This window comes from Pinus tabuliformis, chromosome 5_2 (assembly GCF_031772625.1).
Source record: "Pinus tabuliformis cultivar Carrire ecotype Pingquan chromosome 5_2, CPIR1, whole genome shotgun sequence".
Lineage (NCBI taxonomy): Eukaryota > Viridiplantae > Streptophyta > Pinopsida > Pinales > Pinaceae > Pinus > Pinus tabuliformis.
Window position 1 is genome coordinate 591,860,751 of NC_142306.1, and position 5,064 is coordinate 591,865,814.

The 5,064-nt window shown below is 34.3% G+C and overlaps 1 pseudogene; it reads right to left on the reverse strand.

Moving 5' to 3' along the window:
* Positions 1 to 3,114: 3,114 nt before the first annotated feature.
* Positions 3,115 to 3,837, reverse strand: LOC149160376 (uncharacterized; annotated as a pseudogene).
* Between the last annotated feature and the right edge of the window lie 1,227 nt (positions 3,838 to 5,064).

The following is a 5,064-nucleotide window of genomic DNA, read 5'->3' on the forward strand; positions in this document are numbered from 1 at the left end:
TCCTGCATGCATGCCTCCCCAAACCCGTAGGCTTATGCACTCAACAACAAATCTCATGGTTTAAAGATGTTGGAACACATCTCTAGCCTAAAATAAAATTATGCGAAAATTGGAGGTACAATTGGCCCTTGAAAGTGCTATGATACCACTTTTTATGCACTTGACCTGTGAGAAAACCAGAATACCATAAATACGAAACAATATATCCCAAAACACAGAAATATCACATGAAATGAGAGAAGATGCAAAGATGTTTTATTATTCATAAGCAGAATAAAATGTTCACTTACCTCTTCAAGGGGGCAACGTCCAACAAAGCAGAGCTCAATTACAATAAGACTTGATGATTCCTTCCTTACTATCGAAGACTATTTATAGCTTAATGACATCCAAAACCCTAACCACTAGTGGTCCCTTACATAAAACAGGTTAACCAATTTATTTATTAACTATGTCCCGTTTATAACTAATTGTGGTCCCTTTTCTATAATGTAGGTCAACCACTTACAATTATTATTAATGCAGATAACCACTTACAGGCTTTATTGACTCAACTAACTAACTATGACTATGACTCTGACTAGGCCCCTTGGGCTTATTACATAAATAAAGGGGTTAAGGTTGGAACCTAACACATCAACTTCCTAAGTCCAACAATAGGCATAATTGCAGAGTTGTCTTCAGTAGTCACAAGTACATGGGGGTTTCACTAAAAAAGCAATACCATATCACGTGCATTCATATTGGGGGATAAGAAATGAGGAAAAAATGAAATAATATATTGAGCATATAATAAGGGGGTAAAGGGCTTTTATATGTTGTATAGCAATATGTGTATTATAAGGTATTGTTTATACAATACATTTGCCACAGAGAGGTAAAAAACAAGTGGGCTAGAGAAATAGAGGTTCAAGAGTATTGCGGGAGGGAGAAAGAAAAAACTATGGTGATATTTGGTCTACATTAGCCTAATATTCAAACCTATGGCACTAGTATTGACATGTGATTCATGGTAATGAAAGATAAAGGAGAATGTCACTTTTACTTAAATTTTTAACATTACCATGAAATGACTCAGGATGTTTGAGAGTGGTTCTAACCTCATTAGATTTCATATGGAGAAAGTAGAATTTTAGATCTCACTTAAAATCCAACAGACTTATTAGTTTTTCAGGATTTCAGGATTGGGGGGATCACAATGTTTCCATTGGATTTTTTCATGTACTACGGTATGGGACTCGTATTTAATCAAGAGAACCAAGCCCTCTATGTGCCTTGATGATAGTGACATTGGTTGTCAAACTCCTCTATCATGACACTACTAAAAATGCACCTGTCACTCAAACGAAATCTAGCCTTAACATGCTACATTTTTTCTATCTTATGTTAATGCTTAGAGGGTGATGTTAATGACAAAGATCCCAAGATAGGCAATGATTTTGATGATATGTAGGTATTTATTGTATCATGAGTTTTTTGGATGTTAGAGGTCATCCAAAGCCTATTTGTTGATGTATTTTTGGTTAAGAGATGGATTGCACTTGATGTTATTTTGGTTATGTGCACCCTTACATGCTATATAAATGAGAGTTTGTAATTTGTGGACCTATGGTTGATGAAGGTTATATATAGTAGATGAATGATGTTATATGGTTTAATGCATGCTTTTATGTTTTTATCACAAATTCATCATTATACAAGCTTTTGTTGACATATATATATATATATATATATATATATATATATATATATATATATATATATATATATATATATATATATATATATATATATATAAATATAAAAATATATATTATATAGAATTCACTCCCAAAATCGCTCCCAACCTGGGAGATTTTGAAAATGTCACTCCTCGCTCATGCTTCCACTCCCACTTCCTGTTTCTACTCTCGCTTCCTTCTTCTTCCCCCGCTCTCAAGCAGCCTTGCTCTAGAACATACATGCATCACATTACTAATACCTCTATAATCTATTTCTAATGTGTGCGTTAACATTTTTTACCTATTGCTACGCTAGTGATCATCCCAATGATGGGGCACTAGAGAAGACAACAAGTATGGAACCTTCACGCTTTCCTCACATTAGTGATGAATAGGTTGAATGAAAGTGAAGGAGACAATGATACAAACTATTGATTGGTAAAGGGAACATGCATGCCATAGGAGATAGTGAAATAGAATATTGTCTGGAAAAGAGTGTATGCATGCTACGAGCATGCATGTCAGACCTTCAATTAATTCTAGTTTAGATGTTGTTTCAAATTTAGCAATTTCAATTTTGGATAGAGTTTTTCTATTATTAGAGCTTTTATCTTGTTATTTTTAGTATGCATGATATATTCTTACTAAGAGGTTGTATATTCTTAGTCAATTAGAATACTTACACATGAGAAATTCCCATATTAGGTAAAGGACACAAATCTCAAGGAAGGGATGCATGATTGCATGCTCCGGTTCATTCTTTTATGGAGACACACATACTTGGTACTCCTAGCATGAAACTATGATGCACTAGGTGATCAAATTAGGGCTATGATTTGATAAAGTCCAACCAACTAAGATGTCTCACATGTCCATACTCATTGTACTTTCTCTCCTCTTCCTATTCTATAAGCAAGATGAAAGGCACGCCTTTTTTTGGTTATCGAGGTTTTATTTTGAATTGTTGTAGTGTATCTTTTTCAGTATTCAATAGAAGATAGATGCAATTGAGAGTTAAAATCTATGTATTTTCCATTCAAATTTTCCACAATATGTATTTGTAAATCAACCAACTTATATCTGCCTCCTTTTTATTAAAGCTTTCAAGTTTTCAGCTACTTAGTATTTAGGTTATTCTTTCTAGGTGCAGAATCTACTTACCACTATTAATGAAAATAAAGGGATATAAATATAAAGCGGTATAAAAAATGTTTATGAAAAAATGAATACCTACAATATCTAGTGAAAGTAGGGGCTTTTCAAATTGGGAAGGTGTATTGGGTTAGTATTGGTAGGGGGTTAAATAAAGTGATTTTTAGAGGTATTTTCCAATATGTAGTCAAATTAAGGGTATTGTTTAGTATGCCATGAATGCATGTGCTATGTTAGAGGCTCATTGAGTGAAGCTCCTATGCACAAGCAAAGGCTTCTCATTGCCACTGTCTACATCTTCTTGCATTTTCGATTCTTCTTTTCCTTGATTATTTGAAAGACTTGATGTTTCACACTGCTCTACAACAATAGGGGTAGCTGAGGAAGATCCTAAATGAGGGGCTTGAGGAACCCCTCCATATCTTAAAGTGGTCTCTAATTGTTGTATGATTGGCACTGCTTCACTAATAAAATCAAGTGAGAAGAAAGTAACCTCGTATCATAAAATCCATTTAGGCATAATCATCTCATTTGAAAGACAAATGCTTGGAAATGTTATAATGGACAGGAAAATATACCATTTGTCTACTTATGTACAAAGTTACAAACACCAACTATTCTATGATGTGAATTCAATGAATCGAAAACTTATATAATAAGGCACCCATTGGAGTGTTTATCACCTCCTTAGGAAGATAAAGAATATATTTTGGGATATTGCAACCAACCAAAAAACATGCTAACTCGTTGATGAAGTTGTTACAATTGTGGTTCAACAAACTGAACCACAAACTATAAGTTTTAGTTGTGTAGCGTGGGAAAATATCTTGCAAATATTCTTCGAAAATTTATTTTGGAAAAATACCCAATTCTACAACTTCCAAAGTTTTTCCACAAGGATTCTTACAACTAGAGTCTGTTGAATACCTCTGCCTTAATAATATTCACTTCCATAAACCACAATTTATCTATGCCTGTGAAATAGATGAGAAACAAACCGGTAACAATTTAGAATCTAGACAACAATCAAATACAAAGCATATTTTAAAATCTCTATCATAAGGAGTTCAACATTTTGGCATACTCTCAAAATCGATATCAAGTGTGTACTCCAAAACTCATTAATCTAGTTATATTACAGTTGCAGACAAACCTACATCGAACTAATTCAGGTAAATATTAGTAGCGGATTGATCTACAATTGTTTCAAAAAATCATGAATGAGAACAACAAATATCACACCATAGCAAGCAAAGAATAATCACATACAACAGAAAACACGCAATAGAAAAAAGAGCAATGCAACCCAAAGAAAATAATGACATTTGAAAGGATAAAATGAACACAAACCTGGTCCAAAGTGGGAAAATTGCACCAATAAGGCATTGATTTGAAGAACCTGATATGCAGATCTTGAAATTTAGATTAATTCAGGCTTGGAATCGAAAAAATCAGTGAGGATCTGCATGTATGCACTTATTAAACCACTTGAGCCTGGGAAATAACATCAATAATTTAGGGTTTCAAGAACTGCTTTGGAAATGTGGGAAATACCAAACCAAAATGCAGAAAATGTGGATATGAAAGAACAGATCAAGCTATTCCCGATCCTTACCTCTATCGAAAGCCTTCAATGGCAGCCACCAAAGCCTATGAAATAATAACTCCACAATACAGAGCCCAGTGCAGCAGATATGGACGTGAAAGAACATCTCAAGCTCTTCCCGGTGCTGTCCTTCGTCAGAAGCTGTCAATGGCACCCACCAAATCCTGCAGAATAATAACTCCATAGTATAGAGCCAAAATCAAATAAACATGCCCTCCTTCAAGTCAATTAAAAGCTCATGTATTTATAGGCCCATGGCAATTCCTTTGTATGAATGTATTTATAATAATTGAAGCTCTAGACATTCTGAATAAATGTGAAATACACAATTTAATTTATTGGAAGACAACCAATCTCCATGCATGTTTATAAATCCAGAGATTAAGAAGGACACACCCACTGTGCCATAAGTTTGGCAGGTCCTTCCCTCCTAACAACAGAAATGACCACTCACCTGCCAAATTTAGTAGCAGAAATGACCCCTACCTTCCAAATCTAGTGGTATAAAGGACTGTGCATGCAATTATACCTAGAAAATGAGTTGCAAAGTTTGTAAAAATCCATAGGTCAATACACACCCAGATA